At 39.2% G+C, this 26,041-nt stretch overlaps 1 protein-coding gene across 1 annotated transcript in view; it reads right to left on the bottom strand.

Moving 5' to 3' along the window:
- Positions 1 to 24,487, bottom strand: part of LOC119786989 (protein phosphatase 1 regulatory subunit 29-like) — a 220,967-nt gene extending 196,480 nt beyond the window's left edge. The window contains exon 1 of the mRNA XM_038290610.1: positions 24,370 to 24,487. The gene's annotated coding sequence lies outside the window, so the exon portion shown is untranslated. The remainder of the gene's footprint in view (positions 1 to 24,369) is intronic.
- Positions 24,488 to 26,041: the final 1,554 nt, after the last annotated feature.

Raw genomic sequence — 26,041 nt, 5'->3', positions numbered from 1 at the left:
AATGATAATTGTATATTTTATTGTTAATTTAGTTTATTTTTATGTTTTTTTTTAAACTAGAGTAGCTACAAGCACATTTTGACTAAGTACATCTGTGTCTGAATGTCTCATGGCTCGGAGCTCATTGTTGGATTTCAGCACCATGGACAGATGTCGGAAAAGCTGAGCTCATCTGGCCATGAAGATTTTCAGCACCTTGGACAGATCCACAGTCCAATTTAACTGAGCCACTGAGAAACCTTTCAAAACATCAGGCCTCATTTATTCATTCACTCATCCTATTTTTTTTTTTTTCTTTGAAGGCTCTTGGGCAGCTTAAGCGTATTAGGTGAGATGTGAAAAGACACTTTGGACAGACTACCAGTCCAACACAGAGGACATGCAGACATTCACAGTCATCCCTGATGGCATTTAGGAGGCTTAAGTCCACCTGAGCTGGAGTGGGTTTGGATCGTAGGTGGAATCCAAAAACATGCTAATTCCACACCTTGAGACCTGCCTGAAATTTAAATCTTGGGTAGAAAACTCAGAAGACTTTGCAAGGAAATTCAAATTCAGCAAATCCTCTCATAAAACCTGTTCTCAATTGGTCTAAGGAGGGCTTTAAATTCAACTAAACTACAAGGAACAATCAAGCATTAGTAGTACAGTAGGGGGGAGTTTTATACAGACATTTCAAACAGCTACAGATCTTCATTTTAATCTATAGAAAAGAACCAGAAGAAGGAATAAAAGCTCCTCACTTATCACAAATGAGACTGTTAAATAGTGAAAAATGCTCAAATAAAAACTAAAATTAAATTGATTTTTTTTAAACATTTAAACATTTCCTGTAATGAACCTCTGAAACCTGCTTGCTCAGTTATTCTGTTATTGCACTGCTATAATTACCACATAAAGTATGTACCATTTAGATAAAAGAGTGAATGGTAATAGATCAAATGCTTTGCTTGACCACAAAAATAGTAAGGGTTTAAAAGCCATTAAAGTGAACAATTTTTGCACAGACAGCATAGCAGAAAAAAAAAAAGAGTGTTGTGATTTGTTAATTTATTGCACTCTTTCAACTCTAATAAATACAAACTGGCATTCCATTTTGACATTGGTGTTTTATATTTTACCATATCTTTCTACATTACCCTGAGGGTTTTGGAATTTTTATATCACCTTTGAGACAAGTAGAGTATTTGTTATAATTTCATCATTACTGATTTCACTGTTCTTTTTTGTTTTGTTCTTGGTTTTTGATATGGAAGTTTTACCATACTGGTGACCATGTACATTGTTTCAGTGTGTTTAAAACTGTAGGTATTTGCGAAAAAACTACAACACACTTTTCTCCTCAGGCACAAAAGGCTGCCAGGTGCCCAGCTAAACTCTATTTCCTTCTAAAGAAACATAGAATAGTGCTTCCTGAATGGTGCCATGAATGGAAATTGTCATGATGAAACCTTTACAAAGACACAGAATATGGAGGTTTAGTAAGCTCAAGAAACTAGCATTTAGATCAAACAAGCTGCAATTAAGAAAATAAGTGTGCAGGACCATGCTAGCACAGCTCATATAAAAAAGTCTGAAATTGAACATGAACAACTGTTTGTCTGAAAGCGGAAAAACAATAATAGGAAATTTGTACAAAGCAAAGTGACAGTTTTGATCTTCATGTTTCTGGACTATTACAATTTTGTTCTTTTCAGTACCTTCCTTTTTGTATGTAGAAAGAAGAGTTTAGCATCAGGATCCATCCATCCATCTATTTTCTTCCGCTTTATACGAGGCTGGGTTGAGGAGGTAGTGGTCTAAGCAAATATGCCCAGACTTCCAGATCCACACACACTTCCTCCAACTGCTCTGGGGGGGACTCCGAGGCGACACCAGTTCAGCTCTGAGACAGCCCCTCCAGCGTGTCCTGAGCCTTCCACGAGGCCTCCTCCTAATGGGACATGGCTGGGACACCTCCCGAGGGAGGCAACAAGGAGGAATCTGGAACAGATGCCTGAGCTGGCATCACCTCAGCTGGCTCCTTTCAACATGGAGGAGCAACGACTCAACTCTGAGGTCCTCCAAGGTAACTGAGCTCCTCACCCGATCTCGAAGAATGGGCTCAGCGACACTGCGAAAGAAACACATTTTGGCCGCTTGTATTTGTGATCTTGTCCTTTCGGTCATTACCCAGATCTCATGACCATAGGTGGGGGTGGGAACGTAGATCAATTGGTAAATCTTCAGGATATTTTAATTTAATAATTTTCAGGTGCCAATCTCTGCCTTCCACAGGGGCACCTTAATCCCACTTTGCCAACCAATGACATACTGAATACTTAGATGGTTTAGTTATATGTTTACAATGCACTATACATACTTTCTTTACCAGCTTGTGGCTTAAGTGTTTATTAAAGCAGTTTTGGTCTATTTTCTGATCAAATACGTTTCTTTAATTTCAGAGGTTAACTTCATAAAAACAAAGTTAACATTTATCAGATCTAGGCATAAGTGCCTTTTCCCCACTGTGTGTGGTATTGCATCTCAGTGTTTCAGCCACACACTAATAGCTAGCATGTCCGTCTGAGTGCCTCTCACCTGTCGATAAATGTGTGAACACACTTCACAGCATTGCACATTTAGCTTCAAACTGTCACAGCGACAGACTGCACTGAATAGGATGTTTACCACATTCTCAGCTTTGGTGAAGAACAAAAAAAAAAAAAAAACGAGGTACCATGTTGAGTCTAATTACCTCAACTGCAGTCCCAACTGTTGAATCAGCCGGTGGAGCCTTTTATGGAAGAGAAGAAGCAGAAAACAGGCACCAGAGCCTACCAGAGCAACATTTGTGTCAGTGCTTTGTTCAACACACAGATAAGTAAATCCAGATGTGCAGTAGTACATCTGGATTTATCTAATGAATGTACATCTAAAATTTTACAGTCTGCAGTCTATAGCGCCACACTTTTCAAAGCTTGGATTCCATCTCAGTTATGTATTTGTGCAAACCAGCCACAAAAACATTCTGTAGCATGAATAACATAGAAAGTAGAACGTAGCATGACTCAAATCTTCCACTTCATATTCGGATAATTTTAAATCAGGACAAAATAAGGCTAATATTCCAAAGATTGACATAAGCGTGGCGTTGGAACATGCTTATGCTCACACAATCTGGCTAACAATGGAAAACCACAAAGGGGAACTCAAAACAGGCGATGAATACAGTCTCTAACAGGAAGGTAACTAAACAGTGAGAAAAGAAACAATTGAAAGCTCCAGCAAATAAGACAGCATCTGCTGTGCAGACACGAGGGCAAGCTCTGGAGCTAATGAGGAAATGTTTAGCAGCCGTGAGTGATTGTGGAAGACTTAGAGCATTAGTCCACATAGCATCTATTTCTCTGGTTGGGAGACTGCTTTGGTCTACTGTGGAGCACTTCATCAGAGCTTCTGCATTTATGTAAAAACAGTAATCATACTAAACTGAAACTAACATACAAAAAAATCTGTTGAACCAGGATGGTCCCTAATAGATGCGAGCAGTTGTTTGTGATGTGAACATAGATTCCTGTATCCTGTTAACTAACCTGAAGTCAGCAGACTAGGTTTGGAAAAACACTAAACTTATATTCATTTGGACAAAACACTATGGCCTTTTCCACCTCAGAAATAGAACATTATAGTGAGCCTTTTAAATGTTTTGGTATTTGCTACAAGCTATTAGAACAATGTCTTTTAAGGGCCAACATGCCAATAATTTCTTTGTTTATTTTCCAAGGATAACATTCAAAAATCTTACAGCTCTATGTGCCCCTCTAGTTAAGAGAGATGCAGACCATTGGAAGGGCTAATATTTGTATTAGATTGACACAATAATTTGGGATACTAATCTTGGGTTTCCTACTACATTTTACACTGGGGATTTAGAAAATGCTCTTTATAGACTATGCGTATATTGTCAAGAGCTCCATGCAGCCAACTGGGCTTCAGTTGGCTTTTTGGAGAAACCAGCAACCCAGTCAAACTGGGTGGGTTTAATTAAATTTAAATCTTTTGACAGGATTGTTTAATCTGCTTATATATTGCTGCATACAAATAAAAAGAAAAGTCTTAGGAAAACTTTTACTGTAATTTGGTGCTCATCTTTTAGAGATAACATATTTATAACATGGCTCCCGTTTCAATTCAAAAAAAGATTTGAACTTAGTGTGTTGCTCTTAGATTATTTCTTCCTGCAATTCAAAGCAGGCAAAAATGACATATTGACAATAAATGTTGAACTCGCAACAGTGGCAGGTTGAAAAAAGGGGGGGACAAAAGCAAACATATGAGGCCATTTATTTTAGAAAGTCTTTGTAGTAGTGCAGTATGAATCACACTGTAGAATTGTATAAAATGTAGGAGATTATGACACGTAATTAAAACCAAAGTAATTATGAGTGTCCTCATTCTGATAGGAGCATCTTAATTATAGTCACATAACCAGATTTTCTTATAGAAGTCTGTGATCATATTACAATTACTTTAAAACATTGGTTGTCAAAGATGTTATGAAACATCCTTTCGACATGATTTTGTGAAATGACCTGGAGAAAGCGTTTTTTTACTAAAAACAAATCATGCATTCATTAAAAAATATTAATAATACTTTTTGATAGCTATAAAATAAAGCATTGTGTTTGTGTGATTTCTGATATTTTGTTTGATAAAATTCTAGTGTCAGCATTTCTTACTTTAATCAGGTCAGAAAACAAAGAAGATTTTTGCTTTCATCTTTAACTCTCATGCATGGTTTCCCATTTGATAGACAGTACTGTCAGATAATTTTACAAAAGGCTGCGGTTTTGATTCTCATCATGTCAGTTCCCACAGGACGACACACTTCGTCTGATTTATGGATGATGGATTTTGCTTTTAAGTTAATGACAGGAGACTGTTTTTGTCTAATAGGCAGTCCGAATAGGTTTCTGACAAGTGGCTGGAATAAAACAGAGGCACAAATCATGTCAAAGACAAAACATTATGATACTCAGAGAGGACTATAAAAAGATATTCATAAGTGTATCTGCAAAATAGTATATGAAAAGTGTAAGAGATATGCAGGCCTCCTATGTTATTTAAACAAGCACAGACAAAATGTGAAAAATGCTAAGTGTTTAATATCGGCAAAACACTCATACAACTTTAATCATAAGAGTAAAAACAACAATGAAGCAATAATAAAATAACTCACAGCTGTTTGTGAGTTGAAACAGTCCTTCTACCATAAAGCAAAAGAACATTCAAACATCCTTACTTCCTTACTTAGGAAACCATGTAAGAATATTATGACCTGTTAAACTAACTAGCTAACACAAGGCCTTTAACTCTAACAGACAGTGTGGCTGACCAAAAGGGAGCTCCACTCACACCAAGGCAACAGGATCTTTAGATTATCAGATACAGTATATCTGTTACTTTTTTGTTCAAAGCTGAAGTTGAATAACCAAATTATCAACTCCAGTGTCACCTTTTTTGCTCTTCCATACAGGTGTTCGCTGAAGCATGAAGTTATTAAAACTCCACCTGCATCTTTAGGTACATTTCAGCAGCTGTTAAAGTACTGGGTCCTGTTTCAGAAAGAATTGGTATCCTACCCTAAGTAACAAGCAGATACTTTGAGTAGTTTTTCTCTTTCCTACTCAAACTTTTCTGAAGGTGATGTCATGAGGGTGAACAGCAGGTTGGTGTGGTCACTAACGTACTGTCTCTGCTTCCAGAGGTCCCTGCTATAAATGCTGACAATAACCCTCCAAAAACCCTTTTAAACATCACTTTTTTTATTTTGGCTTAATTCGGGGTCCTTCCATTCTAATCGTAACAATAAAATATAGACTTAGATACTTAGATAGTTTAGGATTTTACAATAAATATGCTATATATATATATACATATAGCATGTAGAAAGAAATACATTAAATATATGCATACATGGGCCGTTTAATATTTAGATACAGGTTTATACTTTTATATTTAGCATGTTCCATTAAATGTGAGAGAAAAATATTTGAGGAAAATAAGTTAAATAACAGAAATGGGACATAAAATAATATTTTGCAAAATCTTTATAGTCTGCGTACAATAATATGTGTGCATTTAATATGAGTCTAGGTGCAAAGTGACATGCGGTAAATAACTAGGCCATCTTCACTCTGCCAATATTTCATACGATACATGTATGCAAAAAGAAAATGCTCCCACATGAATCTTGCTGAAACTGTTAACAAATAATGCCTTTATTAAAGAAAATTTTAAGAACAGATATTACTTTGGAAAAAGAATAAAACTCTTAAATTGCACTTTTACCACCTTCTTCTGATGGAGATAATTTCAGTATATTTATTCAACCTCAGGTTCTTTCAGAAAAGAACAAACCATTTCCAACACTTCCTTGTGTAGACCACAGCAAAATAATAGAATAAACTGCAATCTCAAACAACCCTGCTACTGAATAATTTGTTGTTGTAATTTTACTCAGGGTAATGGCTTCCTAGCTTTCTGAAATGCCTCTTTCATGGTTTGTCCTCATTGAGGCAAAATGTGCTCTTCATGGACCATGCAAAATATAATTATTTGGTTGTCTTATTGGATCCACCGTCCAATCAACAAGGGGTAACCAGGCTTTAGGGAGACGGCTCATGGAAAATACATCGCAGCTGCTTTCTATGACTTAATCCCTGCACAAGGGGCCAAAAAGCTTCTCTCCATCCAATGTCTTAATGGTATGTTGTCATTCCTCTATGGACTGTAATCAGGTGGCAGAGCTTGTATTCTTAAACCCCTTCCTTATTGGCCTAAACCTTGGCGTTTGTTGTGAAAGACTAAGGCCTGGTTTTTAAGGTTATTGCAGCCATTCTAGCCAGTTTCTAGGCACAAAGTGCTAAATTGGATGTGAATTATATTTGTTAAGTTAAAACGGTTAAATTCCAAGCTCTATCATCAACCATCTTAGTATCAGAACTGTAGTGAGATGTAAACATCTCACTATCAGAGCTTCCTTTTCCCAACTCCTCTCATCACTGGCTCCCTTCTCTCTTGCTGTCTTTGTCGATTCCATTTCCATGATATTGTTTAAAATGGGATACATTTTGAAAAATACGTTTTTCTCACAAAGACAAGTGATGCAAAGCAAACGTAAAGTTCCTCAGCTGATTTGTTCACTACCCGGTTTTTACTACTATTGTGATTCCCAAATCATCTTAAAATACATCCTACAATATGCTTGCAGAATTATGTGAGAGTGTTTTTCTTATGTGCATTGATGCTTGAGAAAATACTTTGTTGTTAGACATCCCTACCTCCCCATGTTGTTCACTTAATTGTAGCCACAAATCTTCCCTTGAAATGCAAGCAAGTCTGGCCAAACTGTAGACAAGTTACAGCATGCAAATTGAAAATTTGTAAACAGATTTATTTGGGGTTCCACATATTTGGTTTCCTTGGTCAGAGTTATGGTGTCTGGCAACTGGGCCACTTGTGGCAAAAAAGAAGTTTAAAATGTTTTCATATCAATAATGTTTCCATTATTATTCCATATGTTTTTATTTTTCCTTTTTGCTATCAGCAAATACAATGCCTTGGACAATTATCCTTACACTCCTGATTCTAATCTTAACAGTGACCTTTTTTGGTGCAATAGCCCCTTATGCCAAAGAACGCCGGCGAGAACCCATAAGAGTGATCCATAGTGAATATTTGAATCAGTTAACTAATTACTTGTTTATTTCACTGTTATATTGATAAACAAATGCATATAAACACTATAATAATAAAAAATAAAATAAAAAAACAGTTACTAGAGCCAAACAGATATAAGGCACCCAAAACATTTAGACTTAGACTTAGACTTCTTTATTTGTCATTTTGTATGCACAGGGTGCATACAGAACGAAATTGCGTTACATACAGCTTATGAACGTTGCATTGATATTTCAAATGGCACGAGTTATAGAAAAATACAAAAAGTGCAGCAGTGGTCAAAGTGTGAACAGTGCAGAGGATAAGAGACAGTGTGCAAGTTGCAGTGGTTCAGTGCAAAATGGCATTTGTGCAAAAAATGCGTTATTGAAAAATACAATGAGATGAACAATTTAAAGGGCTAAAAGTTAAAAGTTCAGCAGCATTTGATGCCCGATAATGTGCAATAGGTGCAGAGTTCGGATTGTGGATCAAAGGTTCAACAGTCTGATGGCAGTGGGGAAGAAGCTGTTGCACAACCTGGTGGATCTGCAGCGGATGCTGCGGAACCTCTTTCCAGAGGGCAGCAGGGAGAACAGTCCATGGTGGGGGTGTGAGGGGTCTTTGATGATATTACGGGCTCGGGACACACAGCGCTGTGATGAAATGTCCTTAATGGAGGGAAGAGGAGCCCCAATGATTCCTTCCGCTGTCCTCACCACCCTCCTCACATTCTTCCAGTCAGAAGCTCTGCAGCCTCCACACCACAGAGAGAGACAGCTGGTCAGAACGCTCTCTATGGTGCTTCTGTAGAAGGTTGTGAGGATGGGCGGGGGCAGGCGGGCTCTCCTCATCCTCCGCAGAAAGTACAAGCGCTTCTGTGCCCTCTTCACTAGAGATGAAGTGTTTTCAGTCCAGGTGAGGTTGTCCGTGATGTGCACCCCCAGGAACTTTGTGCTGCTGACCACCTCCACAGCTGAGCTGTTGATGAGCAGTGGAGCATGGTGGGGGCGGTTTTTCCTGAAGTCGACGATGATCTCCTTCGTCTTCTCCACGTTCAGGATCAGACTGTTTTCACTGCACCAGTCCACCAGCTGCTCCACCTCCTCTCTGTAGTCCCGGTCGTTGTCGTCCCTGATGAGGCCCACCACCGTGGTGTCGTCCGCAAACTTCACGATGTGATTGGTGGTGAACCTGGGGACGCAGTCATATGTCATCAGGGTGAACAGCAGGGGGCTCAGGACGCAGCCCTGAGGGGAGCCCGTGCTGAGGGTGATGACATCAGAGGTGTTCTGACCGACCCGGACTGACTGAGGTCTGTTGGTGAGGAAGTCCAGCAGCCAGTTTCGAAGGGGTGTGTTGAAGCCCAGATGTTCCAGCTTTCCCATCAGGTGCTGTGGGATGATGGTGTTAAACGCTGAACTGAAGTCCAGGAACAGCATCCGCACGTGGGTGTTCTTCTCCTCCAGGTGGGCCAGGCTCAGGTGAAGAGCAGAGGAGATGGCGTCCTCAGTGGAGCGGTTTCGCCGGTAGGCAAACTGGAACGGGTCGAGTGTTGGGGGGAGACTGGAGACGATGTGTTCCTTTACCAGCCTTTCAAAGCACTTCATCATGATGGGAGTCAGTGCGACGGGCCGGTAGTCGTTGTAGCAGGTGACTTGAGGTTTCTTTGGCACTGGGATGATGGAGGCAGACTTGAAGCATGCTGGCACTGTGGCTTGCTCCAGCGAGGTGTTAAAAATGTCCGTGAGGACACCAGCTAGCTGACCTGCACACTCCTTGAGCACCCGCCCAGGTATGTTGTCGGGACCTGGGGCCTTCCGCGGGTTGACCCTCCTCAGAGTCTTCCACACGTCGGCTGTGTCAAGGCAGAGAACCTCCTCTTCCTGATGTGGGACAGCCTTCACTGCTGGAGTGCGATTTAGTGCCTCAAACCTCCCAAAGAAGTTATTTAGTCCGTTTAGGAAGTCAGCATCAACTTCATCCACCGGGGCAGGGGGCGTGTTGTAGTCTGTGATCGCCCGTATGCCTTGCCACATGCTCCTGGTGTTGTTGGCGTCGTGGAACAGATGCTGGATTTTCTGGTTATGGTTCCGCTTTGCTAACCTGATGGCACGGTTCAGGGTGGCTCTAGCTGTCCTCAGTGCCTCCTTGTCACCAGACTTGAAGGCTGAGTTCCGTGCTTTTAGCGCGTGGCGGACCTCCTCAGTCATCCAGGGCCGTTGGTTGGCTCGGGTGGTGATGGTCTTTGTTGTGCTGACGTCCTCGATGCAGTGGTTGATGTAGGCTGAAACAGTCATGGCGTACTCATCAACATTGATCTTGTTGTCATATGTTGCTGCTGATTTGAACATGTCCCATTCAGAGCATTCAAAGCAGTCCTGGAGTGCATCCATGGCCCCCTCCGTCCAGACCCTCACCTGCTTCACTGTAGGTTTTGCTCTGATCAGCAGGGGTCTGTATGCAGGAATTAGCATCACAGAAAGGTGGTCTGAGGAGCCGATGTGGGGGCGGGGGGCTGCTCTGAATGCGTCTTTTATGTTTGTATAAACTAAGTCCAGAGTGTTCTCTCCACGAGTAGCAAAATCCACGTGTTGATAAAAATGAGGGAGAACAGTTTTCATATTCGCCTGATTAAAATCTCCAGCAATGATGAAAACGCCCTCTGTGTGTGTAGATTGCAGCTCAGAGACAGTCCGATAGAGAACACTCATGGCCTCCTTTGTATCAGCGCTGGGGGGGACATACACCGCTGTGATGGTAACAACAGTGAACTCTCTGGGCAGGTAAAAGGGTCTGCAGCTAACAGTCAGAAGCTCTATGTCCGGAGAGCAAAAACTTGTGACTATTCTAGCATTTTTACACCAGTTGTTATTGATGTAAACACAGAGTCCGCCTCCTCGGCTCTTACCGCTGAGTTCTTTGTTTCTGTCGGCGCGGAAAGTAGCTAGCCCCTCCAGGCTAATGGCGTTGTCCGGGGTTGATGATGTGAGCCACGTCTCTGTCAGAATGAGAGCGCAACAGTCCCTAAACTCCCTCTTTGCTGAGAGCTCGAGTTGAAGATGGTCAGTTTTGTTATCCAGTGAACGTACGTTGGAGAGCAGGATGGATGGAAGCGATGGTCTGTGGGGGTTAGCCTTTAGCTTGGCTGCTAAACCTCCGCGACAGCCGCGTTTCCTCGGCCGGCTGCACCGCTTTCGCTTGGCTCTCCTCCAGCGTGAGCCGCTCGACGGGTCCGCTGCATCGCAGGCCTCCGGGGCTTGATCCCGGAGCACTCCGGAGTCACGTAAACAGTCGAGCGTAGTGGTGGTTACAAGTCCAAATACACTGCATGATCGTAACTCCAGCAGGCGCTGGCGGTCCAGTGATGATCTGCTAGGTAGATAAGCAGTTTGCAGCGGGTTTGGCGGTATATTTTTATGAAAATCTCCGCAAGTTGGTCGGAGCTGTATGCCAGCCGCTGCCGCCAGGGGCGCCGCCATTATCAGAAGTTTTTTTCTTCTATTACCGATTTAGTATTATTATTGAAATAAGAACCTTCAGTTCATGGGGACAAAAAAATACAAAGCAAGAGAGAACCACTCACATGCTGAGAATGAGTCCAGGAATAAACTGGCAGGACTATAACGGTCAACAAAGGCAATGAATCCAGAAGCCTGGCCTTGTCAGTTCTTTTAGCTAAGAACTGACAAGGCCAGGAGGTTTAATGCTGGAGTAATTACTAAAACTAGGAGGAATTGAAAGGGACTGACAGATGCCCCAGAGCTGCTTAGAGCTATGAAACCAGAGGTAACTGAGGATGCAAATGACAATAGTCAATTTATATAGGTAAAAAAAAACACAGAAAAACTCAACAGAACATCTAAAAATACAAATGTGTCAAGAGTAGATCAAGGTAGATCACCAAAATAAAAAATAACATTTGCAAAAGAATACACAGAAACTAAAGGCAAACTAAACAGTGCCTAAACTTTTCAAAGATTTTAATACATTTTATTAAAGACAAACCAAAGAATTATGAAAATCTAAGTACCAGATGGTCCCCTAACCTACAGTAAACATCTGAATAAATAAAAAATTTGTCAATTCCTACTGCATTTTTTCAAGTTTTTTTCTTCTATTACCGGTATTCTTTTCTTTCTTTGCTCAGTGAAAGGGTAAAGAAAAACTCACCTGATGCTATCACACCAAGCTGTTTGTCACCAAAGGTCTCCTTCTCACATTTTTCCCAATAAACATGATTCCTGCTTTTTTCTGATTTTAAGAGGCTGTAGTTTCAAATCGAGTTTAGTAACAGCTTGCTATATTTCCCATGATGATGTTTTTGGAAATTTATATCAGCATCTAGCAGTCTGCACTTGGGGGGTACACTTGATTATACAGCCAAGGCTGGGCATGTTGGCAGTTGTTTGGATATCTACGACCTTTAGATAATTTGCGGCAGATTGGAAAGGCTGGTTTCAGATTCTTTTGAAAGCTCTTAATCCCTTACCGGTCCATCAAACTGATACAGTCCTCGTTCTGCATCAGACGGTTGCTTTGGATCTTAACATAAGATTTTCCTATTTTGTTAGTGTCCTGGACCTATTGTTTTAATTACATTTTACAGAAACTCTAAAAGTTCTTTTAAGTTTATTTATGATAGGGAATATAAGTTAAACAGATATCAAATATGTCAACATTTTGTTACAAAACATAGAGGTCATCATATCATATTGTAATTTTTTTCACACCACAGTTTAATACGATGGTTTACTGAGTCACTTTTTCAATCTTTGCAAGATGTTTGTGTGATATTCTATCACCATCCCAATGAGGGGATGAGATGCTTTCTATGAATCTTTTAAAGCCCAAAATATACTTGACATTTATGTCAATGAAGAGTGTATTTAAACTTCTGGATGACACCGTATTTCCACAAGTAGAATCTCTGCTCTGTTTTCTCATTACAGAATAGCTTGCCTTTTTTCAGTAAGCAGTTAAGAGATTATCTTGTTGCCATAACAACAGCTGTGCAACATTTCCATGACATAAAGGCAGAAGGAAACAACAACGTTTATACTTCTTCTAGCTGGAAATGCTTAGAAGGATTGATTTACTTGGCATTTATAGTGTCACATTACAACAGCATGATGTGAACTCAGTGTGATGCCTACCTTATTAATGCACGGACAACAATATAACACTAAGTAGCTCACAGAAAACCTTTAGTCTAAAAACATGACTATTTAAAAGGCCTCAATTCATATTTTTCAACATAAAGTGGTTATACTTTTGGATATATGTTGCCTTTAGTGGTGGCAGGAGAAGTGTGAGCATCATGATTAGGTGCCACAGAGAGTGCTAAAAAGATACTCAAACATGATTGTGGCACCTTCAGGCTGGAGTTTCCTCCATGTTGCTCTCTTCTCCTTTACTCCACCCCGCTATCATTATCTCTCATCAGATCAACCAGTTTTTGCTGCTATTTTAGCCTCTGATTCCCAGCCTCTGGTGCCATATTATTCGAGCTTCTAGTGAGACTAAATGTAGCGTTCCCTGTGTTTAGTTCTGCCTGTTCTTGACCCTTTTCTTCCCACAGATTTCTGAGCTTTTGCTGCCCTCTTTTCTGCTCTGTTTTGCATGCCCTATGTTTTTGGGCTGTTACCTGTATTCTGCCGGTTGTCGACCTTGGCCCTGTCTCCTCTTCTCTCCTGGATCTCTGGTACCGACTCAGTAACTAGCAACGAGTCCGGCTCCTCTGGACTTCACTCCTTCTTCTGTGCTCGGACTGAACTTTGCCAGGTTGGTGGCGTTCATGCTCATTGTTCCTCCTTTGAGTTTTGAAGTCACTAACCTGAGCCTCTACTTTTAGAGAGAATCCAGTGAGCCCGCTGCAGCTGACGAGTAGCCGCACAACAAAATAAAAAAATGCTTTGAAGTTTCCCACTGTCTGTCTCACCTAAATTCTAGGTCCTACGTTCTGAGCTCATCACGCAAACACCCTTAATGGTTTAACACTTTATGCTGAGTGGTTTTCTTGAAAATGTATAATTCTACGTAACATGGTTTTTATATTAGATTTAATGAAATTTTAATGTGCTCTGTTGTAAACCTGACGGGGGCAGCAAATAAATAAATAAATCCTGATATGGACAGAGAACATTGACATTTTATTGGGTTGTGAAATAGTAATGGAACTGATGGGTTTTACATTATCCATAACCAAATTCCACCTAAAGTCTCTCAAAATATTTGATTAAATCAATGCACTGTACCACAAATAAATCTTACATTCTTTTAGTTCAGGAAATATTTCAGATCTCCCTGTAAGATAGACAGTACATTTATTTTTGTCAAGAAGGTGGTGGCCTGAAGGATAGACCAAGTATTACAGTATCTTAAACAGCAGAAGATACTTCATTTGCAAGATACGGCCAATGCTTTGTGATAAAATGTTTCTTTCAAGTCAATATTGGCAATGTAAAAGCAGAGATGAAGAAATCTGATTATTTTAGGTTTGAAGTTGGGACAAAGATAAAGAGACTATCTTTACTTTCAAACAGTAAAGCTTCTGTCTATGGATTAAAAGATCGTATCTTAAGTGACTTTGCTGACATGAACATATCTGACCAATGTCATATTCTTAACTTGGAGGAAAAAGTCTTTGGAAAACAAATTTAATTAATTAAAAAGATTGTTAATAGTTTTCAGCCTTTCTTTCTTTAGTGAGCCTATAAAGTAGAAATGATATTAATGCTTTCCTATGGAGCTGCTTATCAGATGAAATTCAAACCTCAGGCCTGTCTTGTCTTTGACACCAACCATCTCCTCTTAAAATAGTTTTTGCCTGTAACATATCCTTATATACAAACTAATATCGCTAAATGAGCAATGCCTCATGTTTTCTTTGAGTACCTTGAAATCCCCACCTTGTTGGTTCAAATCCTGCCTCCCCCTGTCACATGTTGAGTAACACGGTTATTAGGCTCAATCTCCCAACATTAAATGTGTGCAGATTAATTAGTATAAACTGAATAAAAGGCGCTCTTTGAATGGTCGGTGAGCAATAAATGTGTTATACAATTACATTGAGTACATTTTAATGTATTTAAAATGTATTTACCAGGCACTCAAAATATTTTCGGACATTTCATTACAAGTTTGACAAAGTAAAATATTTCTTATGCATTGAATGAAACAAATATTGTAGCCGTATGTATAGATATATATACAGTATGTATTTTTAAGTTCAGAATTTCATTAACCGCGTACTAACCTCAGTACTTTGCTGATAGTTTCAGATATCTTTTGTAGAGGTGGGGTTAGGTTTTTTTTTAAATAGGTTTAATTTATTTTCAGACACTTTTTTTTAAATGATTAGTGTTATACATGCTATGAGATTTAAACTCGATTTCCTCTCCTTAACCAATATTCCAGCAAAATAGATCATCTTTACAATAATAAAGGTAAAAGCTATACAGCTGCAATTTGTACTTTTTACTTTAGCTGTATGAAAACTACCAGAGTGATACACAGAGATACATAGATAAATCCCTCTGAACCTTGTTTATTTGCTGGGTGTAAAAGTATTTTCTGAAAAAAACCGCTGCACGTTTTCAATGTACAGTAGCTACAAAAATGCATGTGGCAGCTCTAAATACCAGTATCATATTAAAGTCAACAAGGCTGAAACTCTTTTTGTCCTGCCCTGAGACCATCCCTTCCTATCCTGTTTGTATTCATCTCAAAAAGCAGCCAAATTGTGTTTTTTCTCCCCTAACTTATCAGCAGCCACAGTCTGGCTCTTCACAATGGCAAAGAATAAACAGCTGGACGTCTATGGGATTTGCTCTCCCCATTGCGTTGCTGTAATTGTTGTGGACAAACAGTAAAGTTACTATTCCAAAGCATTTGTCTCCCAAACCACTCTCTATCTTTCTCCCTATGCCAGTAATATTTGGGTTGCGAGACACATGAACTTATTTATGAAAAACAACCTTACCAAAGATAAGTATCTTCAGATATCAACACAGCGAGAAACTCTATGCAGCAAATTTCTCCATGTGGCACACCTCAATATACAAAGAAAGGTATATAATTGGCGCGATGTGAGTTTATTTGTTGCTGATATGCACAATAGCCACAGCAGATATTGGCCACTTGGAAATTCAGGAGAGAAAAAAACTTCTAGAACTTCTTGAAAAAGTTATGTGTGTAAGAGCAGTATATGTATGTTAACCTGTTGAAATGCCCAGTGAAAGAGACTACATATGAAACCTAAGGAAAGTTTATCAATCAGTGTCCAAATTAAGCAATAATTGACTTTTGGCACAATGTTCAAAAGTTTAGAAATACGAATCTACTACTAAAGGTATAGACTGACATGGTAAGAGAGCCGATGACCCTCTCCTAGTTAACTAGAAAATCTGAACATCAAACTGTATAAGGTACTCACTGAAAGCATTACAGAGACCAATGAGCTAGTAAAACACAACAGCTTTAAATGTTTATATTCTCTGCTTCAAGATACAGATGATCACTGCTCAGAAATGGTGTGCCTCATGGAAGCAGTTAAGTGCAAGGACCGCAGTATACATACTGAATGTCCTGTCAGTTATTCAGTTATTAGATACCCTTTAGATCTAATATTATAGCTAAATGAGAAATAAAAGCATCAGAAGCAAAAAAGGAAGCTTTTGTTGATCATGCATGAAGGGTTTCACCCAAAGCAGGACTCTGATGATATTTGTCAAGCTGAAAGCATCAAAGCCAAAGACTAGTGTGAGAGACGACATCCAAAAAACAACAAAAAAACACAAAGAAATTTACAATGATGAACTTCAGCATTATTATCTCAGGAAACAGATAATGCATACAGAAAGTAATGGTCATGCATGACATGTAACGCTGGAAGGATGTAGAAGTGCCTGACATTAATACCTACTGCTAATGGCTTCAAAGGGATGGTACAGTAAAAAAATATGGGGGCACCGTGACTGCAAAAGTGTAGAACGTGTTATAGCTCCTACGTATTAGTACGTATTATATAAGAATATACTGTATGTGGTGTTTTAGATGGGGTCAGACAGTGAAAGTAAAACCTAACACTAAGAGTTTTTGAGAATGACAATGCCAAATTCTTCAGCTACTACCTGATTAATGCTAAAGCAGGTAGTGGCTACCCAATTAGAGACTGGAGGTGAAAGTTCAAATTGAAGAACTAATGATTTCTAAGGATGGGTTAATTTAACCAAAGACTGATAAAGAAAAATGCATTCTTCACTTTCCTTAGCTGCCATTAGCTACCATTACTTTGTTAAGGTGGTATTAAATTTGATATAATACTAAAATCAACATATTACGCAACCAAATATGTAATGTAATTCAGGAAACAGAAATTAATGTTAATACCAGCATTAATTTGATTCTTGTGTGGCAGGCAAATGAAAGGCAGGTAATTGCCCTCCTTATTCATCTTCTTTTATAAAAGGAACTTGAGATTTTCTTTCTGAACTCGTCATTTAAATGACAAATGGCACTTAACATTGGGAGCAGGGTCACACATAAACCAATTATACCACCTAATTTTCCTAATGATACTAATCAAAGCAAATCCTTGTCGGAATCTGTTGGTATCTCCTCTGTTTAACTTCTAAGATTAACTGCAATAACTTCCTGTTCTCTTTGTTTGAAATTTTCAGGAGATTTGCTTAATTTCTCCAAGGATGTAGGCATGAATTCACACCTGCTTTTCACTCCCTGGCATACAGTAGTTATCACTTGCCCTCAGATATATACAATAAGTGTTAACACCTAGTATGGATCGCATATTTCATTGTGTTGTCCTTGATTATCATTTTTCAATTCAAGTCACATTTAACTACTTCCGCTCCAACTCTTACTATTAAAATTTCAAGGTACAAGATTGCTATAAAGCACAGTCTCTGTGATGGTACCTAAAATAAAGGTGAAAATGACAAAAATATACTATTTTATATTGTATTTAACTTTTTTATTTTCCAAACAGAAATTAGATTATTTTAGTATTGTGAATACAAACTAAAGTACACTTGACTGGTCATCTCCCTTTTAAATAATTAGGCACACTATTTTTGGGTAACTTGGAAGCTAGAACAGCACAAACTGTCATATGTTTTCTCTTCTTTAACTACACATGCTTGCCGAGGGAGATGAATAGATTGTTGCAAATTTAGTGACTCTATGAAATCAACTTAAATATCCATACTTTAATGTCCATGTTTAAGTATTTGCAGTCAAGTCAGTGACAAAGCAATTAAACCTGCTTGATTGCAATGTTTCTTCAGGATAAGGATAAGGAATAGCTGCAAAATCTACAACCTCTGTAACAAAACACAGGAGTCAGGAGTGAGGCACCTCCTGCCCACGTCTGTGCATTTTGTAAAATTAACAAGGAAGCAATTAGGGTAAGTAAACCAGTCCCAGTTGCTTTCTCTTGTCTCATAGTGACAGCCCCAAATTGGCTGACTTATGCTGGCATTGCTGTCTGATGATGTGTGGCAGTGTTATCAGAACATCTGGGAAACCCAGATTAATGGGGAATGTCCAATACATATCATTTGTTGGCATTTGCAGAGTTGGGAAGAATTAGGATAAATTACTCCAGCTGAACTAATCCCTGGATTTTATCCAAGAGGTTATTTCTTCCATAATGGTGACTTTTGAAATTTGAACAATATCAATAAGGTATAATGCACCAGAGATATATTATGCCCTTTAATATTTTAGAATTCCTAAACGTTTTTATGTGCAAAGCTTTATATCAGCCCAGCTGAGATCTATTCCAAGCTTCTGTTGGTTCTGCATCACCAGTTTCTTTTCTCAATGATCAGACTATTTCAGAGTATGGGTGACTCAGTAAGTTATGAGCAGCCAGAGGTAACTAAGTGAGGAGTCAATCATTAAAGCTGTTTTGTGAAAATGTATAAAGATTTGACGTAATCATCTCAACTTCATACAATTAATCAGATTTTACATTTTTGCTGAATTGCAATCAAAAAAGCTGAATATGCATCAGTTTTTTAATTGTGGTGAGATGATGTTGAATGTATTTTGGCACTTTATTTATACATCAAAGAGGTGCTAGAACTTTTATTGTTAAATCTAACCAGTGGTAGACCTTACATAGTTGCAATGTGTTAGTGTGTGAGCATCAACTCCAGGGGACTGCCAATTTATTTATTCCCCCCAATAGAAGATTTATGAAGAAGATCTCTGAGAACTGTGGGCATCATTAGACCTCTGCCTAGTGATTGAATCTCATATCTCAAACCTGACAAGGACAAGCAAGGAGGGGAGGAAATTTGGATCCCCTCCCATACTAAAACAATGTTGTGCCCAAAAGTTTTGATAATGCCCCTGATGCTATTGCTGAAGGTAATGGGGATTATTATATTGGAGATGGATTTAGTGGTGCAATAATAATAAGAGGTGATAACAGACACTATGTAAATGAAAGGAAGGAGAAGTAAAAAGGTAAGTATAATGCCAATTGAAAGTTAATTAGAATGGGAAGTTGAATCATTTGAAGCTGGGAGATGCTGAAGGGTTGAGGGCCGAATTTTTTTCAGTTAATTCCTTTGGAAGCAGGGTATTTTGTACGCTCTCAAGTGAAGCTTATGAGCCACATAGCATTAAAACTGCTTTACTTTGCTTCGTAAGTAACTAATTTGCAACCTTGTAATACCAATGACATAATTTTCCCACCTCTTACCAAGCCACTTGCCTAAAGCATGTCAGGTAAGATGGTAAGCTTGAGATACATGCTCCACATTGCCTTTCGTTTTGTTCTATCTCGGTGACTAAATTGCATCTAAATATAAAAACCTAATACGGGACTTATGACTTGACTTAGGCTTGTTACACACTTCCAAAGAAACAAGAAATTTGTTCCTGCTCTTGAGGTGACAGGAATAAGAAACATATATCTGCCAAAAATATAGAAAGTCCCATCCCCTAGAGCAGGGGTTTTCAATGTTTTCCAGGCCAAGGACCCCCCCAAACTGATGGTGAGATGGAGCAGGGACCACCTAATTATATATTATATATCATACAATTATATTGTATGAAATTGTGTTATATCAAACTGGTCCTATAGTCACTCTGTTACATGTGGAGTAAAGTAACGACAGTTATTTCTCCCTGGGATTATCAAGTATTTCTGATTCTGATTCCTGGTTGATGGGACAGGTGTTGTGAATGAAACGGTGCCAAGCTTGAAAGAGCTCCTGTGTGTCACTGAATGTGTGCGTTAGAGACTGACATTTTTTCGGGAACCCCACAGGTCAAGGGATTCCCTTGAGATTCCCGTGGGATGGGAGTCACTATTAGTAACGATCACATGATTGGGACGGTACAGGATTAAACATTAACGGGAGCAGATGGGAGCGGTAGCAAACCAATAGTAACTAAAAAAAAATAGGATCGATGCCATAAAATAAAATAGAAAGAAAAAAAATCCAGTACTGGCGTCGCCATTCTGTAGTTTTTTTTTTCTTGAAGCCTACACTATAATGCGAGTCAAAAAAACTACACGACCCAAAAACCAACAGTGCTTCTGCTCTGAGTTTTTCACCCGCGCTCAAAAGAAATTCAGATTCAATGGATTGGCAGAAATCTTATTAAAGACAACAAGAATGGGAGTGGTGCAGGAGTCATTCTGAATGGGAGCGGGATGGGAGTGGGAGTAATTTCACCAGGAGTGGGATGGGACACGATTTAGATTTCTACTCTGGCCCGTGATCTGGAAGGGACACAATTTTTTTCTGTGGGAGTGGGACAGGACAGGAGTGAAAATCCACTCCTGTGTCAGTCTATAGTGTGCATTGATGACTGCCTCCTTATATTTATTTACTACAGTGTGAATTAATGTTAATTTGTATTTAAAGACATTTCAATTAGTGGGAAAGATTGCAGGGGGGAATATAAAAATAAAAAAGTCTAATTAACCAAAACTTTTGCGACCCCCATGTAGTACCACCGTGGACCCCCTAAGGATCAAAGACCCCCTGTTGAAGACCTCCATCCTAGAGGTTACGTCACACTTGAAAAAGAAAACATAACAGCAACGCAATAGCGAAGAATTTATTTTTCAGGCTGATAAGAAGAAGGGGAACAGCCAAACACTTTATGTCATTTAAAAGAGATATCAAACAAATGTTTAGATTTTCTCACTACCTTTAAAGCCACTCTACAAGCTCTCTATTACTGTACAAAACAGATCACTGTACAGATTTCCACAACTGAAATATTATCCGACTGGAAAACAAGAGCAGAAAGTCATCTCAGCATTTTCTTACTCAACAATGCTCATCCTAATCCACACCCACAAAAAAAACCACAGCAGTGGGGCATTTTTAGAAGAAAAAAGGAGGGGAGAGCATGATATAAATGCTTTATACTACTTAAAAGATATAGGCCTATCATACAAATGTTGATATTTTCTCACTACCTCTGCTAGACAATCCTCCAACTATCTATCATATAACAGATTACTGTATAGCTCCACCTCTGAAATTATGACTGAATGTCTGCCGAAAAACAAGAGGGGATAATCATGTCAACTTTTCATATTAACAACACCAATTCAAATCCTGATCAATTTCATAACTGTTCTCAGAGACCCTGTGAGAAAAAAATTCTGCCCAGCTCTTGAACAAGTAGCGAGAAACCCTTGGACAGGGCCGTGAGAAGAAAATTACGTCATTTTCTTCAAGCAGCTGTGAGAGCGGAAGAAATAAAAACTCCTTCTCGTGTTGTATGTAACAGGCTTTAGACATCCACTATAAAAAAAAAAAAAGGTCTCTACCATTCGGGTCTCATCCACATTCTTTTTCTACTGTGATTAGGAGTGAATGCTTGCTGGTACGTAAACTAGAGACTGCAGGTCTGACAGGTGCATATTTTTTAAAATCCTGTCCTTCGGACTTGAAAAAGGCCACTTTTTCTCTCATTTGACTAAATATGTTGCATTTCGTTCCTTATGATTTAATTTGTAGTGTTTGTTAATTGCCTTGAGATCATTTGTGTTGTGAATTGGTGCTATATGAATAGACTAAAGAATAGACCTAAACTCTTCTACAAGAAGTGAGAAGAAGTAACCCAAAATATAAAGCAGCATTATAATAAAGGAATGAAGAATTAAAAAAAAGTTATTGTTTAATTCCTTCAAAAATGGAATATGATTACTGTAGGTGTTAAGCATATGGCTAAGTCAGAATTTGTTCACACCCATAGCTGATTTAGGCTTGAAATACTCTTTTAATTTCACCAACATGTTACTCCTGATGCTAAGTAAAATGAGCATCTTTAAATGACCCAGTCAGAGCACCACCTTCAACAATCTGATCTTTGTAGGACACAAAGGATTAAGCTGATGGCTGGTGGAAAGGCGGCCTTTCAACCCCACACTTTTAGAGTTTACCAACAAAGATTAAATGTTAAAATTACTAACTGACCAGGAATGATCTATGGATTTTCAGTGTAATTTTAAAAAGTATGATAAGATGACTGTCTCATTATCTGGCAGAGATAACTTTTTGGATGAATGAAAATTATTTCAAATATAAAAATCTCAGCTTGAACTATTCTTGGTTGCTAGTTTTGCAGGCTGAAAAATTAAAAGATAAAGTCGTAGAAAAGACGATTAGATCATTGCGTTTGTCTTTGTTTGTATGCAACAACCAATGTTACGATTGGTTAAAAAGATAAGAAAAGTAGCTAATAAGAGTTTAACTTAGGGGCTGAGATCTGGCCATTATGAAGGTTTCCTTGGTAATGATTAAAATAACTCAATGCATCCTTGGTATTGTACTGCCATTCACATGATACAGACATGAGTTATTACTTAATTTTTATAACCACTGTTTTTGAGGACAAAGTTTTCTAATATCTTTTTCCATAAATGCAGTTGTTATAAATCTCTATTTGTTAGGGCTGCGGCCAAAAAGTACAGGATTTGAATTCCTGATATAAAGTGATGCAGTGTTGTAAAGACGATAAGATGGTATAAATGTGATTGACTTTATTTTTAGAAAAATACTTTTACCATATTGATGTTGGATGAAACTGTGCATCTACTTTCAGCCCAGGGGCTCATACTTTTTAATATATTTATATATTAAAAATTAATATTTTAATACCTCACTAGTTAATGACATTTCTTATTAAAAAAAAATAATAATAATCCATCCATATCCACACCATTTCCTGTGAAACCTTTAAGACTTGGCCCACATCCCTGCTGTGCTGCTATGTCCTCCACTATTCCTGTACTGCACAGCCGAATGAGTAATGTTCACATCAATCACAATGAGATGCATAAACGAGTTTTTACAACTTGTGGTGGGACTCTGAGGCAGAAATGAAATCCCAATCCCTAAGTGACTACATATCTCTACTGGATGCCCACTGGCTCGCTCGTCAAATTTAATCAGTCATGATGAGCATTCGCGGTGGCAATGATCAGTCATGACTAAACCGTGTGTTTGGCCCCTGGGGCCGCCAGGGTTATGACAGTAGAGGGTGTGTGTGTGGGGGGGGCGAATCGTGTCTGAGTTAAAAGGCGTGCTCCAGGTGGCCATTATAGGTCACTGGCCTTCAGTTCAGACATGATCATCATCGGTTGGTGAGATGACAAGTATTAAAAGCGGGGCTCCCAGAGCTTTGTGCGTCAGTGCGCATTGGAGAGGCGATAAATCAAATAACTCAGAAAAGCACTGGCGTAGGGCGCCATCTCTCTACTCTCACATAGTTCCTGACGCAACCTCACCCCTTCAATTGATTCCTCTTTCCTAAAGATCCTTGGGTTTCTAACTGTTTGGCTTCCAGTTAAGTTTGTCTTGCGCAAGGAAAGAACAAAATGGTTACCATACCTTTTATTTAGGTAGAAAATATACCATCAATCACTTTGATATGGAATGAACAACTCAAACACGCACGCTTCTTCAAACAGAAATAACTGGCTGTTGCACATCCTATCACTTTCCCCAATCCCATTCGCAGACCCAGTCATTGAGATGGCAATAAATAGACGCCCACGACCCACGCGCGCGCGCGCACACTGAGAATCAGCAGCTGTCTCTGTGTGTTTGGCACCGATCAGCTCCAGCATCCTGCACCTCCCTGCTCTAAGCGGATCAACGCGGAATCTCCTGATCCGCAAACAGATGGATCCCATCTAAAGGTGATGCTGATCTCACCAGCGCAGTCCCTCTGTTCAACAGCTGTCCTGCCCACCACAGCGTAGCATAGCTGTGGATACAGTGTGCCAAACTACCCTTTTGACGCTCCACTGCTGGTAATATAGAGGACCTGCAACAATTAGACCCCAATCTCACCACGCCTTTTGCTTACTCTTCACTCCTTCTTTTGCGTTGTTCTATTCATCCTCTGGATCTCTATTATATTATGAGTGCAACCATCTGGGTCAGACTGTCCAGGCAGCAACTATGGGATTCTGAGTATAGAACCAAATAGATGCTTTGGTTTCTGATTTATTTATTTTTTTCAACCCAAAGCCGGCCAACGTGGCGACATCCGAGTCACTCTCAGGTGCGCGTCCCACAAGTGAAGAAAAACCCCTCAGCAAGCATTTAGATTGAACACATGCAGAGAGAATATTAAGCCATATTTATTGTTTCTTACCACGTTCAGAGTCCTGGTATGAGGAGGGAGGAAAAAGAAGAAGCAGCAGCCAGAAGCTTTGCGGTCCGTTCTGCAGCAGCAAAGACGGAGAAAGCGTGAGTGTGATCCCTGGACATGCGTTCCAGCAGAAAGAGAGAGAGAGAGAGAGTGGGGAGGGGGTGCGTGAACATAGAATGGGTTCGCAAGTAGAGAGGGGGTGGTTCAGTCCGACAGAGGCACAGCTGCTCCAGATGAGGGACAGGACCTGCAGGGCATGCTAAAAGGGAAACAAATGTAAAAGGAGTTGCAAGATTTCACATTTGTTCTTGTCAGAATTGGTATTTAAGAAATTTATGGAGTGAACGTGAACATTCAAGAACAAGCCCAATTTTAAATGTAATAGTAAAATGCCCACAGAGCTTTATAAGAATACAGTATGTCAGGGGTCTTTAACGTTTTCCAGCCCAAGGACCCCCAAACTGATGGCAAGATGGAGCGGGGACTTCCTAAATATATATTTTGTATGAAATTGTGTTACATCAAACTGGTCCTATAGTCACTCTATTTTGCCCTGGGATTATTAAAGTATTTTATTCTGATTCCTCATTGATGAGACAGGTGTTGTGAATGAAATGGTGCCCTGCTTGAAAGAGCTCCTGTGTGTCGCTGAATGTGTGCATTGATGACTGAAAGACATCTTCTGCCTCCATTTATCCGTTTACGACAGTGTGTTGAATTCATGTCAAGGGCTTTTTAAAGACATTTCAATAAGTGAAAAAAAAAATGTAGGAGGGAATATAAAGAAAAAGTCTAACCAACCATCATTTTCAAGACCCCCCTTGAAGTACCTCTGTGGACCCCCAAGGGGTCGTGGACCCCCTGATGAAGACCTCCGCAGCATATGATTCTAAGTACTGCTGTCGGACTCTTTAATATTACATCGAGCCAAATTTGTGGTAATTCATGGACACCATGTATAGGATCTTTGTTAACCACTCAAATCAGTTTAAATAGTTTAAGTTGGATGGATTAGAATATAAACCTTTCAATGTAAACCAAATGCATTAATATGGAATGCACTGAACTGATAAAATTTCTATAGAATCTAGCTATTTGTCTCCTAAAGTGTCTTGGCATTGTATTTATTAGGAGCTGGATCTATAGTTTATAAATACGCAGAAAACATTGTTATTGATTCATGACAAGGATCTTAAAACCAGAAGGAAAAAGTTCCTCAGCCCTGATCACCCTACCTGTTATGTTTTATCCTTTTTTAGCACCTGATTTAAATAATAGGCTATTTACAGGGGTTCTTCAGAACTTTTTGGCATGCTAAGGAGTTAGGTGTGACCAGGTAGGACACATCTAAATATGCCAGACTTTGGCCTCTAGGGGATGGGGCATAAAAAGCAGAATTTTATCGAAATGTTCATTTATTTCAGGAATTAAATTCAACTGTTAAAACTAACATATTCTAAAAAATCGCAAGGTGATTCAATTATTGTTTCTATAGGATTCTAAAGTGGCATCAGCCTGCTAAAAAGTTTGACCCATCTATGAATCGCTGCATGAGTGCCAATTTGAAAGGATGTGATCAGTCTATAGAATTGCTAAGGGGGTTAGTTCAGTTGGTTTTTAAGTACACTAATACATAGTCAAGATCTAGATACTAGTTCTTGGTACTGTTGGAATG

This window comes from Cyprinodon tularosa, unplaced genomic scaffold, assembly GCF_016077235.1.
Source record: "Cyprinodon tularosa strain WSP-4 unplaced genomic scaffold, ASM1607723v1 ctg285, whole genome shotgun sequence".
NCBI lineage: Eukaryota > Metazoa > Chordata > Actinopteri > Cyprinodontiformes > Cyprinodontidae > Cyprinodon > Cyprinodon tularosa.
This window is presented reverse-complemented; position numbering and strand designations above follow the sequence as displayed.